Here is a 21725-nt window from a genome sequence, read left to right on the forward strand (position 1 = left end):
AGAACAAAAACTCTAAACACTGTACAAGCCAGCTGGAGGATGCATGTCCTGATGCCACTCACAAAAATCAGTGGCAAGATCACAAACCTTTACGTATAAATGTGCGTAGATGAAACAAAATGAGGCCCGATGACTAATTTCTGCCTACTTGAGTTAAGCAATTTTTTTATATACAAATCAAACAAGCCACCTACCTCCCCATCAGGAACTCAAATGAGTCCATGATACTATGGCCTTGGCAAGACAACTCATTTTCTGCTGCCCCTTTTTGTACTTCCTGCTTTAGTTTATGTCAAAAGCTAAGTGGCCTTATCAGTTTAAAGTGCAAAATAAAAACATGAGTCAGCAAACAGAGATTTCCTTCCCTCTTCTCCAAATACAAACATTTCACACTGACACACACACACAGACACACAGCATTCATCTAGTAAAGAACCCTCCAGAAGCCTTAAAAATACTATCCTTTTCCAACAACTTCACTTTTATAAAGTTATTCTAAGGAAAGGTTCTGAACTAGAATGGTAAAAGGTTTTTGCACAAAGATTTTCATCAAAGCATTATCTATTTTAGGGGGAAGAAAGTAATATCCAGTAACTGGAAAATAGGTAAGCCATGATACAATCCACTCAATAGATTTCTTATGTAGCCCTTACAAAATTATGTTCGTAAAAGCTATGTAATAACTTGTAAAAAACCGTAAGCACAACACAAAATGGTATACACAGCATGAACGACGACGTAAATATACCCAAATACCAACAGTGGCTGGGTTTGGAAGGTTGGTAATGTCTCTCTCTCTCCGCCCTCAACTTTTCTAAACTTTTCAAACATAATGGAAAAACTTTAACTTCTGAATTTTAAAAAAGCCTCTATATGCAAATATTTGCAAATTACAAAAAACAAAAATCAATTTCATGAGGTCAAGATACACAATCTCTACTTCTAAAGACTTAGAGCATGATCTGATTTTGGAAGTAACAAAAATACAGTTTAAAGCAGGGTTCTAAATTCGAAACTTTTTCCTATGGGAAAATCCTTCCCCGTGGGAAGGATTTCCATTAGCAATTGCCAGAGGCCAAGTGAGAAAAATACTCTTACGATATTCCATTTGACTGGGCTATTTAATTTTGCAACCTATGTGCTATTCCTTAATGTTAAAAGGAAAAAGGCAAAAAAATTTAAAATACCTTTAACTGCTGCGTAACTTGCTTTATATTTAAAGGAAACCTAATTAGCCAATTGCACAACAATGGACATTTTCTTCATCCTGGCCTCATCTAGTAAAGAAACCTGTAATTATCCAACTGTGTGAATAAAAACAAAATACACTATCTGGTGTTCAATACCTTTTAGATCCCAGATTCCCACAGAGAATTTTATAAAAGAATTATTCTAATTTGTATCTGAAAATACATTTTAAAAAAGGGCAGAGAGAGGGTAGCTGCCAAGTGGTACAAACCAAGTACCTTTATAAATGTATGAAAGAGAAAGGAGACAGATCAGGACCAAATTAAATGCCCTCTGTAGCTTCAGACCAGTAAGGTTTATAATTGTTGCACTGGCATGAAATTCGATGAAGCAGACAAAATAAATGACTCCATTAAATACTGAGGGAATAATTAAATTATTCAATAAAATAAATATAAAATAGAGGCTCCAAAAAGTGACTGGGGAAAAAAAATCAAAGACTCCTGGTACCTTAAAAAAGTAACTGACAGAAGATAAATGGTCTATTCTCAATGAAGCAAGCAAGTCGCTTTTTTTTCCCACTTGTTCTTTGGTTCATTACTCTGTCTTAACTCTAACAGTAAAACAGCATGGCATAAAGATCAAAAGACTTAAGGAACTAAAAGCACAGGGTATTGATTAACTTCACTTTGGAACTGTTTAACAGTTGGATAAGTTAAGAAAAAAGACAATTCTACAAAAATTAATCTTCCCATAAAAATGTCTGAACCATTTTTTAGGAAATAAGTATTTCCAAAGTAACAAAATAAACTGTGCATATTTCCTGACGTATGCCACTAGCTTTCTTCTTCAACAGATGATCTTTGTGAATAAGCAGCAAAAGTTAAGACTTGAGCTCCCAAAGTAGAGCTATACCGGGGCGTCAGAGAAATCGTAAGCCAACTATATGATTTTTGCAGTGCAATAGTTTTTGTATCTAAAGTGTTTCAACGTATACCAACATATACCATGGAGATGTAAAATACCACAGAGATGTGTTGTATGAAGTAACTGGTGGCAATATTAGTACTATGTAAAGGTATCTGTCATCGATTCCATTTTAAATAGGATTCAATGCCTGGTAAGAACTCTTGCCTCCACTGAGATGCCCGGCTAAATTAAAACATCAAAAACGGCCAAAAAGTGAACATGACAGTGGATCTGTACTATAAGTTTGCATTACTCCATTTTGTTTTTTAGCCTACTTGATTTCATCTGGGTACCCAAGTCAACTGTACGTTTTACCAAAGGCCAAACTGCTAAAACAGATCATGATTCTAAAGAAGAATAAAACAAAGATAATCTAAAAATTCCTGACACTCAGAGAAACCACAGAATCAAAAGAAGAGCAGACACTACAGATAAAGGTTAAAAATGCTTAAAAAGATGAAGGCTGCAAAGAAAAATATTCCAGAGATTCAATGCCAATAAATATTTTAAAACATAAAGAGCAATCCACCATTAAGCCAAGAATTACAATGAGTTTTGTTGGTTAAGAGCAAGATGGAGAATTCACAAAATGGCAGAAGAAAGAGGGAGTAAAGGGGGGGTATCATAACCATATTTATTAGACCTAGTAAAATTAGGCTATGGGGTCAAAAGTCCTGAAGAAGAGGGATCTTCTAAATTTTTGATAAAACTAAATTACTTCAAAGTGGAACAGCAGACAATCCACATACTGGCTTAGGAGCACTGAAATACACTCGTATTTCTGGATGGAACACAATCCTATGAACAGTACCTGTAAGAAACAGTAATGAATACAGGTGAAGATAGTATTCTGGTGGGGTACCTGGGTGGCTCGGTGGGTTAAAGCCTCTGCCTTCAGCTCAGGTCATGATCCCAGGGTCCTAGGATCGAGCCCCACATCAGACTCTCTGCTCTGGGGGAGCCTGCTTCCTCCTCTCTCTCTCTCTGCCTGCCTCTCTGCCTAGTTGTGATTTCTCTCTGTCAAATAAATAAAATATTAAAAAAAAAAAAAAAAAAAAAAAGATAGTATTCTGGAACAAGCAAAACACAGCCATAAGGGGTATCAACTCTAAACAGTTCCTAACAAAAACATGAAAGACTATCAGACAGTTCCTTAAGGAAAATGATACATCTTTATCCACTCTTAAGGCAGACAGGAAAAAAAAAGTTTAAATTTGCCATACAAGTATAATGCCATTACAATGAGTATTAGAAGAGAGATGGGTTTTCTCTAGCAATTTTGGTCTCAGACAAATACCCCAAAGTTATAATGCTCTGTCATCTGGTTTCAACAAATAGTCTGTTCAAATGTTTCATTTCTCCAGCTTCTCCAACTAGGAACTAACTTCATTTTGAGATATTTGAACTGTAGAAGAAAACAGGTGAAGCACCTCTGCATTTCTTTTTCCGGTTTTAAAATAGCAGTTAGGGGGCGCCTGGGTGGCTCAGTGGGTTAAAGCCTCTGCCTTCGGCCCAGGTCATGATCCCAGAGTCCTGGGATCGAGTCCCACATCGGGCTCTTTGCACTGCGGGGAGTCTGCTTTCTCCTCTCTCTCTCTCTCTGCCTGCCTCTCTGCCTACGTGTGATCTCTGTCTGTCAAATAAATAAATAAAATCTTTAAAAAAAAAATAGCAGTTAGCCCTCGACTTTCAATTTCAGTCAAATCAGCTAAATAAAACTCACCACTAACCAAAACGGGGGGTGGGGGTGGGGGGAATCCTAGAAGAAGAAGAAAATGAGGTTGAATAACTCTCTCCAACTTTCACAGATTCAAAAGCACTTTTTAAGCCACCTCTTTCACTGCCGGGAAGTCCGGCTAAAAGGAACTCTACTGCAACTGGGTCCTCAGAAAACGAAAATGTACTTAAACAAATTCCTGCACAAGAAAGTGATATGAAGATCCACCGCAGATCACAGAAGAAATCTGCCGGTCTTAGATCAAAGCAGCAGCGAAGTCCTGCCATTACAAACATCCAGAAGTCAAATTTCACGTTCCTCAGCCTCTTATTATTAAGCCTTGCTTTGGTTACTTGCAAACATTTCCCGACTTTCTAAACGTGTAATTAATGACATGGACTAGTTTGCCATTTTTTCAGAGATTAATTTCCAGATCTGGAGGAGTGAAGACGGGAGGGAGGATAAGCTCTTGAAAGCCTATTTTTAGTAGTAATGTAATTATGCAGGTACTACACCACCTTAAAACACATGCGCTAACAGCCAGTTTCCCTGTCTCTCAGGTGTGACTTAACAGACCTGCCAGCAAGAGCTGCCATGCGGTCTCTCCACAGTGTTAACTGAGTGGAAACTCTGGAATCAAAAAGGAAAGTAGTAACACATAGACTTTGAATAGCAGCTTCCCACTTCCCACTCATTGCAAGCTGTGATTTCGGCCAGGTAATTTGAAAAGTAGCATTCCCTTGGTGAAAATGAAGCAAGGTATTTATGGATGTCACAATGATATGAGACTCTGAAGGGGACAGGACTCTAGTTTACATACTTAGGTGTGCCAAGTATACTATTCAGTACATCCCCACTGTGTTAGAAAATTCTTGAAGATAAGAATGCTCTCTGGTTCTGTTCTGCATGCACAAGTCCTTCCCTCCTGACAAACCTGGGCTGCTTATGGGAAAACTGGTCAATTTTCCTTAGTCACAGAGACTCTCCAGAGGATAACAAGTGTTGGCTCTGTTTTGTTTCATCAGATGATTACTTGTAAAGTAGACTGAAGGCACTTAGAAGTTTTCTAACTGTCCTCAACTTCAACAAACAAATTTGGCTTATTTGTACATCTCCTTATCACTTCTTTAATCCCACGGAATCCCTGTTCTCAAATTCATGCTTGTAACGGAAGATTGTTCTTCGGTTCATGGTTGTCTTTCAAGATACCCAGATCCTAATTACCCCCACCCTGATAAATTTCATCTGCATCCACCTCAGCTCAAAGACTGGACAGTCACTTGGCCTGCAAGTGCTCACCCCTTCAACACTGGAGATTAAAGACCAGAGGCATTTTCAACTTTAATTTTGTTGAGTACAAGAAGAAAAACTCTACCATGGTTGTCTCTTGGAAAAAAGAAAAATACACTCTTTGAGTCACTGTTAACATAGAACAGCATCTTCGCGGCTTGCAAAGAATGCTAAATGTGGTAAATTCCCTCAAGTGGTCAGCTATGCATGATTCATCACTAACAAATGAGCAAAATTATTCTAATTGCATTATTTACCTTATGGAAGCATTATACTGGGTTTTGTTTTGGCTTTTTTTTTTACAAAAACCTTGATTTCTACAGCAATTCTTTAAGCTATATAGCATTACCTCAATGTTATTAATAAGCCTGAGAATCAGAAGTAACTTTCTCAACACCATATTCTAGTAAGTGGTAGATCTACATTTTAAACAGATAACTACGCAGAACAGGTGCTAGAGTCCATTAATTCAGGATTTTTGAAAAAAGTAATTCAAGTGCCAAATTCATAGATAAAAATGGAGAAGGCTAGAGAGGAAAAAACTGCCCTGTTTTAAAAAAAAAATGCCTGCTGTATTTCATTTTTTGGAACATATTTCTCCTTCCCCACTGATCTCACAGGTGCTGTTTATGACAACACACACATCTGTAGGGGTGAGCTGACATACACAAGTAGGACAGCCTGAACCCTCTCCCTATATTTAGATCCTTCTGCTCAGCTCTTAATTGAATAATTTAATCAGGACCCTCTAGAAGGGAAACACATCCATATTCATCACAGGCATCAAAGGAAACATCTTTACAAGTTATATCCTTTTACAAACCAACATATGGTCTCACGCCATTCTCCCAATTGTTGAACTCCTCCTCTGGGAAGAGCATGGAATTTTATTTCTTTTTATCACTTGAAAAAATCACTTCCCTCCTAATTCAGTAAAACTGGGTGGAGGCCACTTCCTCCACAGGTGAGAGAAATAAAACTTGTTGATCTGTCATTGTCAGGAATTTTAAAGTTAACTATTTATTCTATGTACTTTCAAAATAGAAACAAAAGGCAGACTAAGTCCAAAATAAGAAATCAGGGCACATGTCCCATACTTTTAAATAAAACCCCTACAATTTTTCTGTCACCATAAGAAGTTTCTAAATGAGAAAACAAGAGCCCTTCACTTGGAGTGAAAAGAGGCTGGAACGGCAGCTCACACTTAGAAGCTGTACTCTGAAAAAAAACCTCTCTGAGCTTCAGTGTGCTTTTCCACAGAATTCTGATTCCACCACCTATTCTGCTGGGGTTTTACGAGGCGCAAATATGAACGTGCAAAACTGATTTGAAAATTACAACATGCCGAAAAATGTAATATATTTTGTTAATACAAGAGTTTCACAAATAAGGGATTTAATTTGAATACTCTGTACATACAAAAAACCCCGAAGTTTCTGCCCTAGTTTTGTCCGTTCCATCAAGTTCTAACTTTATAAGAAAGAGAGCGAGAGAGGGAGGGAGGGAGCAGGGAGAGAAAAGCACTAGGGACGTGGCACTGAACAAGAGAGACAAAAGGCATATTTTTAGAAGTCTGTACCTTCATGAGACCTACATTCCAGTGGTCAGGGAAGACCACACGAAGAGGGTGACATTTGAAGAGAGGCCCAGAAAGGTGATGGGCTGAGCCATGGGACAAGTGAGGCAGCTCACTGAGCAAGGGGACCGAGGCAAGGGGCAGGCGTGAGAGCGGAAGTGGACCAGGTAATGGGAGCAGACACGCAGGGAGCGCACCTGGGGAGCCAACCCAGGGACATCCCAGCCTGCACTGTGAACAGAGCTGGCGACCACGGGGGAGATGTGAGCAGAGCTTGACAGGATGACTGTGGGTCGCCCCCTGAAAGAATAGAACCTGGAAGTAGCAGGAGTGGTGATGATTGTAGTAGTGGCACCAGCAAGAATGAGGGGGACCAATTAGGAAGCTACAGCAATTGTGGTTTGAGAGGGTCAAAGGTTTGGATCAGTGTGGCAGAACAGATCCTGGGTATATTCTGAAGGTATAGCCGTGAATAAATACACTTTATTGCTAAAGTAAACAAAGAAAACAACCATAAAACTGCAGAAAACGGTTTAATTTTTAGACAAAATCCCGTATTATGGAACTCTGAGGAGGCGTGCCTGAGGTGGGGTCAAAGGTCACTGGAGCAGTCCAAGAATTATCACAGGAACAGTAGGGAGGGAGGAATGACTGGAAACAAAACCTCTAGGGAATGAAGGTAAATGATGGGGACCAGGGCAGTAAAGCACTTAACAAGGAAGGAAAGTGAGAGGTACAATCTGACATGATATTCAAAGCTGGGTGTTTTGTTTTTTTTTTTTAAAGGTTTTATTTATTCATTTGACACAGAGAGAGAGGTCACAAGTAGGCAGAGCAAAAGGCAGAGACAGAGCGGGAAGCAGGCTCCTGCCCAGCAGAGAGCCTGATACGGGACTCGATCCCAGGACCCTGAGATCACGACCTGAGCCCAAGGCAGAGGCCCTAATCCACTGAGCCACCCACGCGCACCAAAGCTCGGTGTTTCTATGGAGGATGGAAGAACAGTGTGGTGGTGGCAATCAACAGGGCCCCCCTTCCAGGCACCATGATACGAAGGCTGGGAGAGAGAACAGCCACGCCTTGACACAGCTGCAAGGGAAGCAACATCCTCAGATGTACATTCACAAACATATTCCTGTTCTAAATAACCCAGATGTCTAACAATAATGGAATAATTAAATTATGATACATCTGACAATGACGTAACTATTAAAAAAGAAAGATAGACTTCCATGTCTAACGGTTCCAGAAAGAAAAACCATGCCTTCTTTAACTGTTCAGTTAGAAAAAAGTTGCAGACTAATATATACAGTATGGTTCCATTTCAAAAACACAAATAGAAACAAAAACTGTACAGGTATAACATGGGTATATTTTTAAAGGCTGGAAGGCATGCACAAAACCAAGTAAGTGGTTCCCTCTAGGACTGAGCTGGAAGGAGGGGAGTGCAGAACATTTTTACTTATAACTAAGTATAATGTTTTCAATGTTAAAACCCCAATAATAAAAATAAATAAAAACTGAAGAGGGTAACATTTATTCTACATTGCTCTGTAAGATAGTATTATGACCAAGAGGTGGCAAGATATATCTTTTAATAAAGGAAAAAATAATTGAAAGTGTTTCTGCACAGAGTGGAAATATCATTGCACTGGGATTTTTTTAAGAGAAATCTATTCCTGTATACGGAGTTGGAATATATGACTTAAGTCCAGGTGAATACGATATGGATGGGAATGCACTTTTTTATTAAGCAATTCAGCTATATGACCAAAAAATTCAATTTTACAAAATGCATATTATAACAAAAAATAATTTTTCTTCCCATTCTTCAAACTTTTCAATGCATGAATTTCTTCCCCCCACCCAAAATTTTGAATTACTCAATGTCTTCAAAAGCAATTTGGTCCTGTCACTTTTCCAGTACATAAATCTATTACTTGGAAGAATGAAATAATTTATAAAAATCAAAGTTCAATCACTGAAACAAACATCGACATTAGCCAGATTTCACTCTCCTCCACATGACAATCAATGACAGCCTGTTTTCGATCTGCCAAAAACTAGACTGGACTTAGAAAGTCTGCTTGGTCACCTTGGAGAAAAAAACTGAACAAAACAGTAGCAGCCCTCTTCCAGAACAGGACAAGCTCCCTCCTGCTAAGAGCTCAAAGAAGCAAATGCAACATCTCCCACTGGGTTAGAGGGAAAATGCTTTAGATATAAGCAAGCATAACCTACAGAAATAGATGAGCGCTGTAAGTGCAGCTTTCTCTGCCTCAGTCATATGTTCAGTCCAGTCCTATCCATGAACTTTTCCACAAGGACTTAGTTACTAGTCAGAATGGAAACACCTAGTGAAGTTCTCAGAAGGCTTCAGAACCCAAATTCTCCTCCTTTAGACATTCAACTACTAAGAGAACTTTAGTTTTCATTAATTCGCAACCTAATTGAATGAATTCTTTAAGTGCTTGCCACCAACATAAACCTGCAGTAGAAAGAAAATGAGTATGGTACACTTCCCACCACCACCAGACTTAGAGTTAGGAAGTATGTCAGTGAGAGAAGGGAGAACCATCCTACAAGGACGACTGTGATAAGAGCCACACAACGTTTATCTAAGGGGCAATATACAGACAGGGAGAATGGCCAACGAATGTATGCTGTTTTCTTTGCCATGACTACATCTCGCATGCATCCTGGGCTTTGTTACCTACTATGTAATAAAAATACAAATTGAGTTCAACTGACTGTCAAGCAGTCACATCAGTAGGAACAATAAAATGGATAATCCAAAGCAGCCTTAATAGAAATTAACCTCTGTAGACATTTCCGAAGAAGACATACAGATGGCCAACGGGCACATGAAAAGATGCTCAACACCACTAAGCATCAGGGAAATGCAAATCAAACCACAAATCACCTAACACCAGTTAGAATGGCTTTTATCAAAAAATTGTCAAGACGGCAAGAAACAACAATTTTTGGTGAGGATATGGAGAAAAAGGAACCCTAGTGCACTGTTGATGGGAATGTAAATTGGTGTAGTCCCTATGGAAAAGAGCATATTTTTTGAGTTTCCTCAAAAAATTAAAAATAAAAATACCATGTGTTCCAGCATTTCTATTACGGAGTACCTACCTGAAGAATATTAAGACGCTAATTCAAAAAGATATATGCATCCCTACACGCACTGAAGCATTATTTACAATAGCTGAGATATGGAAGCAACCTGTGTCCAATTACACATAAATGGAAAGAGGATGTGGTACACACATACACACATGCACACGCACACGCAAACACACAGAGAAATACTACACAGCCATAAGAAAAGAATGAAATCTTGCCATTTGTGACAACACAGATAGCCCTTCAGGGTATTATCCCAAGTGAAATAAGCCAGCTGGAGAAAGACAAATACCGCAAGTTGTCACTTCTGTGCAGAATTCTAAAAAACAAAACAAACAAAACAAAACCCAGACTCACAGAAATAGAGAATAGACTGGTAGTTGCCAAAAAGGAGAAAGTTTGGGGGAAGGGGGCAAAATGGGTGAAAGGCTCTAAGAAGTCCAGACTTCCACTTATAAAACAAATAAATCATGAGGATGTAATATACAGCATGACAGATACAGTCAATAACATAGATTAACTTTGTAAGGTGACAGATGGTAACCAGGCTTATTGTGGTGACCATTCACAATGTATACAAATGTCAAATCACTACGTTGCATACCTGAAGCTAACATAATATTGTACATCAATTATACTGCAATGAATTTTTTAAAAATTAACCTGTTTTTGGAATGTATGATGCTCTTTCAAAGAAAGATTTTATGTCCGTATCAGTTTCCTTACAATATTAAATACTAATATTGTTTACACTAGTATTTTATACCCTGAGAACACAGCAAATTCTTCAAGACATGCCTGTTCAAGATTCAAATACTGCTGTTGAAAATCTCTAAGTGGATGATGCAGCCAATTAACTAGAATGGTTTTATTATATTATAAACACTTACAAAAGCAAACAAATTTTATCATATAAATTTCTCCTCCTCTTGAAATTCTTACTGTAGACAAGAAACAGCCTTCGTTGAACATCTGAAACACACCAATTTGAAGACTCAACAAACTCTCATCACCATTACGACCAACTCCAAAGAGGTAGTTGTCACACACGTGATTCAACAGGTGCCACCATAGGAGCACATCTATGGTCTCCACCAATTTTCAGCAGAGCTCAGGTATTCAAAAAGAATCAAAAATCATCCTCATGATATACTACCACCACTATCACCACCACCACTCGCAGTGAAACACCAACTGCTGTTCTGACACTTTACACCTGCTGACTCCTGTAATCCTTACAAGAATCCTGAAAGGACTATTTCAGAGATGATGAAGCAGAGGTATAGAAAGGCTAAAGAGTCTGCCAAGGCAACATCCACCACCCTGCCCCTCCTAAATAACCTCCTCCTGGGTCTCATGCATAAAGCAGAAGGACAGGTAAGCAGGGATTTGTTCATAATTTTATTTTAATCCCTCCAATCCTTCCCTTCCCAACTTATTTTCATTTTCGTTGTTCCTTCCTTCTTGATAACTTCCCACTTTCCTAGAATATGGGAAAAACCAAGAATTTTATCAGGGCAGCAATGACAAAATTAAGTTCATCTTAACCTAAAGAGGGCAAAATAAGGACAAGAAGTCATAAGCTATAACAAGACATAAGGAAACTACACCATGGCTTCACACCAACAGACCATATATGTGTTCAACTCTTAATATTCTTTTCTCATAAATCTGTGGAACATTAAAATTAAGCTCCTTTTAAGAAATGCCTTTTCTTTATATTCCCACTGATTATTCTTAGGGTTCTTCACCAAAAACATAAACAGATCAAAACAAAATTACTGGCTTATTTTTTTAAAGTAATACTTTTCCACTCAAGCAAATATAGAGATGGAGAAAATTTTAAATATCCGTAAAATATTAAAATATTCCTTTTACTGGTTAGCACACAGCTGAGAGTCACAATGTTATCTATACATAATGACAAAAACTAATAGTCTGAACTCTGGGTTCAGTGGGTGAGGGAATGAGCAGCAGGGGGAAGATAAAGCAAACCGTGAACTGGTATGGCTGGGGGTACCACGGCTTCAAACTTTACCTGCCTTCTAACCCCCCTCTTCATGCTCTTCGCCAGGGTCTCTCAGTCTTAGCATCATGGACTGTCAACAGGATTGATGCCCTCTACCTACTCGATGCTGGTAGAATCACTCTTGTCCTGCCTTCCCTTCTTGTGACAACCCAGAATTTCTCCAGACCTTGGCAGATGAACTGCTGCTCTTTTCCTCTACACTATCCTCCCCTTTTTCCTTGTAGTCTAAGTGCTTCAGGCTTCAACACCTCTTTTTAGCTCCACTTCTAGACACTAGGACACAAGGAATTGCTGATCTCTTCAAGGACGGACAAGAAAAGAAGTCAAGCACACATATCCTTTTTTCCTCTCCTTCTCCTCAAACAAAAAAAAAAGCAGAAACAGGAGAGCCTGGGTGGCTCAGTTGGTGGAGGGTCTGACCCTTGATTTCAGCTGGGGTTGTAATCTCAGGGTCCTGGGATTGAGCCATGGCCGCGTTCAGCAGGGAGTCTCCTTGAGATTCTCTCTCTCCCTCTGCCCCTGTCCCCACTTGTGCACACACACTCTAATATAAATAAATAAATCTTTTTTTTAAAAAAAAAGGGCAGGAACAAAACAACCAATTATCAGAATTAACCAGTATGGCTTGAGCACCTACGACAGGTATCATACAGGGCCAAGTGCTGCTGCTAGGTATAAAAGCATAGTTCACACCCACAACGTACTTTAATCAAAATGAAAAAATTCACTCATCAAGTACCTACTGTGTGTCAGGCCAGAAGTTCTTAATGCTGGTGGACATTAAACTTGCCTGTAATAATTGTATAAAAGGGTTATAATTGTATAACCCTTGAGTAGAATCCCCTAGCGGCAGGCCCATGGATTTCTGCAGTAGTTATTCAAGGGATTTTGATGGACAGGCCGGGGAGGACAATCATGTAATCATAAAGACGCTGCCCCTTAACCCCAAATAACCTGGTCTAAAGGGGTAATAAGATAACCATAATAAAGGCTATTAAAACAAAAGCTAGACTAGACAAGCTGATTTGTACTGATCATCAAAGTTACCAGATTTTTAGTGCAAGTCTAACATTTACGGCCACTGGTTCAACCTTGTCAACTTGTCAACTGTACAGGACATGCCTTATGAAGTAAACACACTTCAAAACCACAGAAGGGCGGGAAGAAAGAGCTCTACCAACTGCATCAGCTTTCTTTCTCAATCCCTCGATATTAAAGGCTATCCCAGTTATAAGAGAAACACCTTCAAACTAGGAATATGTAACATTAGTAATGCTGGCTTGTTATTTAACTTTTCTTATTGTGGTCTCCTCTTACTGATAAGATTGCTTCTTGGAGGCAGAAACTGAAGTATACATTTCTCTGTCCCTCCCCCAGATACAGCAGACACCCAGCAGGGATGTACAAGTCACTAGCTGAAATGATTCATTCAAGCTTAACACAAGGCAGAACCCCACAGTGAGGATGTACCTTCCCAAAACACAAATCAACATCTCAGCCTGCACAATTTGACAAAACTCTTCAGTGTTTAAATGCAAATAAATGCTACAAATACAGTTTGTGTGCCAATCATTTGAATGTTAATCAAGTTAATTTTGTTCACAGTTAACAGGAAAACATTTAAAACCAATCGAACATTCCCTCAAGCTCGAACAGACTAAATGGAAATCCTGAGCACACAAACAAGAACACAAGGAAAATAAAGACAGTGTTATAAATCATGCCAGACTGCAAAGCCAGCAACGGACAAGAAGCAAAACAGGAAGCTGTAACAGATGAGACGGCAGGCCATATACAATCTGCCATCCTGGGTTCCAGCAGGGGCTGACTGCTAACGCAGTCTTATTATTCCCCTTCACGAAAATCTACAGTCTCTGATAAAATTAATACCCATTTTCCAGCGGGGAGCGGTCACCTTCCCTCTCCGGCTCAGCTTTTAGAGAGTCTGAGGCTGACCAAGGCATATCAGCTCAGGGTTCCTACTCCCAGTCACTCACTCAGAAAAACGAGGGAATGGGTACCGGGCCAAGTGGTATCTGTAGACATTTCAAAGTTTTCCCCCACCAACTGTGAAAAGTTCACAGATCATCTAAGAGGCGCCTAGCCGGCTCAGTCGTAGAGCATGAGATTCTTAATATTGGTATTGTGAGTTCGAGCCTCACACTGGGTGTAGAGATGACTTAAAAAAATAAAAAATCTAAAAGAAAGGAGATGGTGAAGCAGAAAATGGTGACAAATAATTTTACTCTGTCTAGCAGCTCAGTAAGAACTCCCTTAATGCCGAGGTAAGACCGAGTATGCTTCAGTCAGGTATGGACCTCAGCCACAAGCAGCAGATGCCTCCCTTATGGACAGCACATGAGAAGCCTTTTTTTACACCCATGATATGATCACTGTTAACCTTAAGAGAAAATCTGGGAAAGTAAATGCTAACGCCTTTTTAAATTATTTTCTAAGAATTTCTACTACACGAGAGGCCTTTTCTCACTTTGATACCTTACAAACTATTCCATTTCAATAATCAAAACCATATTCCAAGACCACTACCGTGTCTCCTATGAATAAGAAAATGCCACTGTAAACAGAATCTAATGCTGCAGCCCAGGCAGGAGAGAAAGAGGCCCATTTCGTCATACTCTATGAAGTACTGGTGCCTCTCGGGTTCATCAATCACGTCAGTTGACTGAGAAACTGCATATAAATGATAACCCCTAACAGGCTGGGAACACCTCACCTTCTTCCCAGACTCTGACCTCAAAATCATGTCATGGAGAGGAGCAGAGTATGATCAAGGAAATAAGATGGAGAAGCCCTGTCTCTTGTGACTCTGGCTTATATATGTCATGTACCTTCCAGTAACTCTGGCTTTGCTTAGGCACAGCTAGGAAATTCTAGCTTCAGTGACAAAAACCTAGCTTAACACAATAAAATAAAAGACATCAACCCTATTCCAGTGAGGAATCTGACCAGGACACATGAGAACATTTATTAGTAGCTAGCATTTCATGTATTTTTTAATTGTCTGTTCATGTCCTTTACCAATCTTGTTTCTCAGGGGTGCTATTTTCCTACTGATTTTAGAAGTTTCTTACATAGAAAAATAACTTGCTGCAAAGACGTTACCTAAAAGGTTGTTACTTGTAAGTCCATGTTTAGCTATTTGTGTGCATTTGGCCACATAAATGCTGTCAAATCTATAAAATTTTCCTTTATGGTTTCTGCCTTCCACATTTAAAAGAGCTCTACAGCTGGCTATTAATTACCCCCTCCTGTCTCTTGATGAACTGGCACAAATCAATCTCCCCCTTTCCTTCTGACACTATGACAAGAATCCATGCCAGAATCTTTCTACACTGAGTACGTATTACTTCACTGGGAAAAAAAGAAAAAAAAAAAAGTAACACTAATGAATGCTATAAAAAAAGCCACAGATAAATTTGAATACTTATCTTTAAAAGCTCTGGACAATTTAAGTAACTTCTTTAAATCATTAAAGGGCATCCTTCTTAGTTCAATTACTGTATTTTTCTCAAAAACCTTTATCTACAATTGTCAGGGAAATGCTCCATCTACAAATTCCCAAACTTGATATTTCACAATTTCATTACCAGGATTCCCATTGCTTAACTGTTCTCAATTCATTTAAGTCCATTAGACTTCTTATAACCTATGACCCCTTATCTAGATTAGATTCAATACTGCTCTCATTAACATTCTAGACTCTACAAACACATTGATTTTTATAAACAACTAGCGTTTTCTGCATGTTTACTATGCACCAAATCCTATACTGAGCATAAAATGCAATAAAGTGCACCTCCCCTCTCCCGGACTTTTACACCTCTGAAGCCAGGAACTTTACAATCGGTGGTAAGTCCTATCTAATTGATGTTTTTTTCCCCTCAAGTAGCACATGAAATAGTGCACTGAAATAATCAGCAGCATCTTAATTAGATGAAATATGAAAGTAAAACTCATTTCATCTTACTATCAGTCCTGAGACTAATACTATTATCTCTATTTTTCAGACAAGGAAAAGCGAGATACCGAAGTGAATGGTAGCTTCCCCCAAAGTTATAAAAAGCAAGTAAGTGGTCGGGCTTAGACTTCAACCCAGGCAATCTGACTCTAGAGCCCCATCTCTTAACTGATTTCTATGCCTAGGCCAGAATCATCTTTACCAACAACATTTCTCTCCAATCTTACTATCAGGCCATGAAGCTATCCCAGAAAGTAACAATTACCTAATCCACAGCCACATCAAACTTCCCACCAGGCTTTGCCCTTGCTGGTTAGACTCTGAATTCTCCACAGACTCCCTGGCACACTACCAACAATGGTTCTTTCAAAACTTCTTCACTGTTCTTAAACTTCCTGCCATTTGCCAAGTCACCCATGTCACTATCCCAGGAAGGGACTCGTCTCCCACACTAATGGGAAAGGCAGCACAAGCTGGCACAAGTTCTGCCATCTCCTTTCTTCTAACTTGGATCCCATTCCGCTTCTCTCTCGGACAACTCTCCCTCCTTTTCAAGGTTAATATTTTGTCACCTGTGCTCTAGGTCACTAACTCCATCATCTTCAATTGCTCTCTGTCCATTAACTTCTTTCCTTCAACCTTTGGAATCAAAGAGATCGCACCTACCTTTGAAATATAAGTCACTCAAGGGCACCTGAGAATCTAGTTCTCATTTCTTAATAAGCTCTGTGTCTCTTCACGTCTGTATTCACCTGATTACCCCGACCTTTTCTCCTTCATCATCCAACATTTTCCCACTCTGACCCTACTTCTGGAATCTCTCTTCCCCATGATTTCTGGTTTCACTGCTCCTCTGACCCCGCATCTTTCTTCCAATTCCTCCTTCCTTCCACTTTAAATATGCCTCTTCCCTCTACTAATTCCCAGTTGTGGACTTCAATGGAAGACTCAGCCCACCAGGTCTTTCCTCTCTGTGGTCCTTTCAGAATACTTATCCACTCTTGGAAGTTCAACCGTCATTTCCCAGAGATGACGCCTGAGAATCTATTTGTGAAGCTCGGAGCCATCCCCTAGGCTTTGGTTATGTATCTCCAACTTGCCAGCAGGATATTTCTACTTAGATACGCCACCTTAATTCGACATGTCAATTCAATCTTTATTCTTTCTACAACCAGTTCTTCCCTATTCTTAAGACTTTATTAATTTTCCAGCCACCCAGGTTGGAAACAAGAATACTCCCTGACTCCTCTCTCCCATTACTCTACAGCCAAACAACCACCAACTGTTTTTTTGCTCACAAAACCCATCCCATAGTCACATAGGTAACTCAAATAGCTTTCCTGTTTATGTCTTTGCATCCAGGCCCTACCTTCTCCAATCTACACTGCATATTCACCTTCAGTGACTTCCCAGTGCTTCCTTATTCTGGCACTGTAAGGTACTCAAACTCTCACCCCAACTTAACCTTTCTGAGCATGTCCTCCCCCTTACCACACTGAGCCCCACTGGGAATACCCACTGTGGTGAGGCAGGGCTTCTCGCTTAGCCTCTAAATCTGTGCTATCCAATATGAGAGCCACAGGATAAACACAGTTATGTTTAAATATAACGTAATTAAAATTTAAAAATGTAACTCCTTTCCGTTGTGCTGGCCACATTTTAAGTGTCACTAGGGCTAGTGGCTATTATACGGGACAGTGTAGATAGCAGACATCTCCATCACTGCAGAAAGTTCTGTTGGGACAGTGCTGCTGTAGAGATCCTCAACACCATGCTCAAGCTCCCTGGTCTTCCATACCACTACTCTGCCTAACATGTTTCTCCCTTCTCCCTATGCAAATCCACACATCCTTCCATGCCACAGCGGTCCTCATGTGAGCTGTCTGCGCAACGTCCTCCTACATGATCTTGTAACAATTCTTGCAATGTTGTTCTATTTAATTTTTCATTTTTGTGTGTCTTCTAATTATGACCACTCGGAACTAATAAGTATTCAAGGGAATAAATGAAGCATATACTCACTATAATACTGCATCAAAATTATCAAATTAATGGTATATGTAATATCCCTTTTCCATTAAAAAGACATGTTTTCTTTCAATCTGAACAAACAGAAGATCACGTATTTACCTAACTAAATGACTTAATTTAATGTCTAATTATAATACTTGAAAGATAATTAGTTCCCCCTTTTTTTTTTCTTGTGGTGTTTGTAACTGAAAGAAAAAAAAATCTTAAAGATCTGAAATACTTCCACTTTGCATAAGCACACCGCAAAGAAACCACAAAAGATAGACAAGGAAAGGAAAATGAATGAACAGTTTGAGTAACCATACCCTAACCATCTGAGATTATAGCAAAAAATATCTATAGTACGACTACCCTAAAATTAAGGAGAAACTACAAATAAAGCATTTAAAAATTATGTATATAAATATATTTTTTAATCAATAGCTAGACCCCTCTATCCTCCTCTTTGCAAATACAACACAGTAAATATTTATTTATATTCTGAGCTCAACAGCATTTACATGCATAATTAACTGCCATGTGTGTATGTATTCTTTCTTTAAATTCAAGGGTATGTCTCAAGAAAATTAGTTAAGAAACCAATCCACCACACCTTAGATCTGGGTTCTTAATGAAGGAACAAGGCTCCTTATCTGAATATTAGAACTGAGCAGAGATTTGGGGGAAATGGCCAGGTATGGATTCCTTCAAACCTTCAAAAGCTGGATGCTTTATTTTCAAGAGGGAGTCTTAATTTGAGTTCTGAATGGAGCTTATAACAAAAACTATGAAGATGTAAGACCACTCAAACAGTGCAGTTCCTAGTATCTTCCTAAAACTCTGATGTGATCACTGGAGTTGAACTATTTATGAAAGTCTTGGATTTTTTCTGAAAAACAGCCTCTCTTACATAAATGAATGTTCCACAGAGCCTGTTCCTTTCTGCAAATCAGGTAGCAGTAGTTGTAAAATGTTACTTTTTTATGTGATAGGACTTGTTGTACATCTCTAAAATTGACTCCATCTTAATAATGCATACCAAAATAAAGATTTTAATTTAGATTTTAAGTAATTACATTCATGCTACTAGCTCTGCCTTTTTTTTTTTTTGGAAGTTACTCCAGAGTAAGTGCTAAAAATTCTTCGGGTATTTTTGTTGCAAATCAGAGGACAGATCACCACTATTTGCACTACCAGATAATAGCAGAAAAGAAATATAAAGAGCCAAGAGATTTCAGTTTGGAAGAAAAGGCAATACCCTTATTTGTTATCAAAGTATCCCCTGCTAATCTCGGCACAAAAAGTAAAACCAGAGCTTCCAAGTTGTTAGAAGACATCAACGTGCTAGGAGAGTGGCAAACCTGGAAAGGAAGTGGAAGCTCGGCACTCCTTCCCCTATGCACCTCTGCTTTCTGCTATTTCTGAGCTGAATCCTTTATAAGAAACCGGCAGTCTAGTATAGAAAGAGAGGAGGAGAGAAAGAAAGAATGAACAGTAAAACCGCATACAGAAGTAGCATTACGGAGAGCACCTCATTAGCCTCTTTTTTTGACTTAATATCAAACTCCTCTACCTCTTTGTAGGTAAATTATCCTTCCTGTCCTCAGACCTTTCCAATTCTCTCCCTAATACCCCCTAGCTCCTTCCTTAAATACTCCAAACTTTAGCTTTTGGTTAAGAATATGATTTGCTTTTGAGAGTCAGGAGAGAAAATTTGTATAGCAGAATTGCCTGATTTAATTTGATCTTGATACAATCTTGGATCTCTCACTTTCTACCAAGGCCCCATTGATTAAATGAGACACAGAGCTTTTCTTTTCCATCTCTAAGATTAAAAAAAAAAAATCAATTTCGATCTGTAAAAAACATCTCTCTGAGGTTATCAGACTTGATTCCTATTCAGCTTAATGTTAGGTACAAAAAAGTTGATGCCATGCCAAAAATTATCCTTTTCTCCCCTCCCCAAATTACACTGGATATGCTCAAAGCAAAACCTTAGGAACACAATGAATGTAGCAGGAGAGGATAAACAAATGAGAACTCAACAACTCTAAGAGTGCTCCAGGTTCTGGCTTTCCCTCTTCTAGTCACTTTGGTGGGTGACTCTAGGCAAGTTGGCTATCTTCTCTGGGCTTCAGACAACAGTTTGATATGAACCAATGGGATCAGAAAATCTTCAAAACAGCTTTTAACACTAAATATCTCTATTTTCTACGAAGGAAATTACACATCTTAATGTTTATGAACACACTTTGCAAGGCTGTCCCATGAATGTCCTTCACCTGAAATATCATGCAATTTGGGTACTTGTGTATACAAGCTCACCAGGGCATATAAACATTTTTGGATTGGAGGATCTTTGGATTGGAGGACGGGAATGAGCTGATATTGGATCCATGGTTCCTTCAGATTCTTAAACGGCCTGACCCAATAAATAAATTAATTAATTTTTAAAAAGGGGTTTATGATAACTGCAAGACTACACAAAAGTAGACATTAAATGTGGGAAAAAATTTCCAAGATTTGCCCTGAACTATTTTCATCTCAAAGCATAGTATCTAACAACTAAGAGAAGACTAATACTGACGAGATAAACTGAAGTGCTAGAACTTTTCTCTTCACTACCATCAGCCTGTGATAGTACAAGAAAAACACAAGGCGAAAGTAGCAGGGCCAGAAAAGCAGAGATGAAAATAATTCAGCATTGAAATGTATTATTTTTTGGTCAGATTTACTCTTCCAATCATATTCTGCTTAAATATGTATAATGTAAACATTATGTTTCTTCTAATGCACTCAAAAGAAGACAGGACCAGAAGACAGCCCAGAAAAGCACAACAGAGGGCAAATCTGTCTAAAAGCCTAAAAAGTAAGTTGTCGTGTCCATACCGGAATAGTAAAACCCAGCGGAACAACGCTTATTTGAATATTCTCAACAGAAAAGGTTTACATATAAATTAACTTATATATACATAGTTATGTATGTTTACATACATATATTCATATATATATACATATATATATAGTTAAAAGGTGCTAGAGTCAGATTGCCTGTTCATATCCCAGCTAAGATTATAAATCATAATCACTTACTAGTTATGTAGCCTGAGGCAAGACACTGAATCACTCTGAACTCAAGTTTCTTTACCTGTAAAATGTGATAACAACAGTACTTAGGCAAGTTTGGGGGCTTAAATAAGGTGTGAGCATTAAAAATAAGCATATAAGAAAAACCCAGAAAAATAAATTAACTACATTCTAAATCAAATTAGGGTCTATGATAAATTTGATCCAGAGAAGAATCAATCTCATTTGATCTAGTACTTCCAAGTATCACTTCCAAACTGTTTTTTATTTTACCAAGAGCAACTAGTAGGTGGGAAAAAAAATAATGAAACATCCCTTTCTTTTCCTGACCCCACAAAGTCATTAGAAGTGGTAAGCAGAGAAGTAGCTGATAGAGGAGTAGAAAGAAAAATCAGAATTAAAGGTCCTAGGGTAGCACTGCCCAGCACATCCTTATGTGATAATGGAAATACACACTGTCCAATATGGTAGCCTCTAGCCACATGTGGCTAGTGCTACTGAGAAGATGAATGTCAGTTTCACTCACATTAAAATCCCCCTATGTAGCTATAGCTACCTTATTGGACAATACCTCCCGAGATGACCCATAAACTGAATAAAGATTGCAGAAATTTCAGCAAAAAACAAGAGTCTTCTTTTCCAAAGCTGATCATACATTCAATTCAAATTTCTTTGCTTTCAGCGGAGACCTGGTAACTGTAACTAATTAAAGAAATAAAATGCCAGCTGATCCATCAATAAGTGCAAC

The 21725-nt window shown here is 38.7% G+C and overlaps 1 protein-coding gene across 5 annotated transcripts in view; it reads right to left on the reverse strand.

The window, feature by feature from the left end:
• Positions 1-21725, reverse strand: part of SMAD1 (SMAD family member 1) — a 74953-nt gene that overhangs the window by 50098 nt on the left and 3130 nt on the right. The window contains exon 2 of one of the 5 annotated variants that reach the window (XM_045997912.1): positions 20984-21038. The exons of the other annotated variants lie outside the window; for them this stretch is intronic. The gene's annotated coding sequence lies outside the window, so the exon portion shown is untranslated. The remainder of the gene's footprint in view (positions 1-20983; positions 21039-21725) is intronic. 5 annotated transcript variants of the gene reach the window in all.

Source organism: Meles meles, chromosome 2 (assembly GCF_922984935.1).
Source record: "Meles meles chromosome 2, mMelMel3.1 paternal haplotype, whole genome shotgun sequence".
NCBI lineage: Eukaryota > Metazoa > Chordata > Mammalia > Carnivora > Mustelidae > Meles > Meles meles.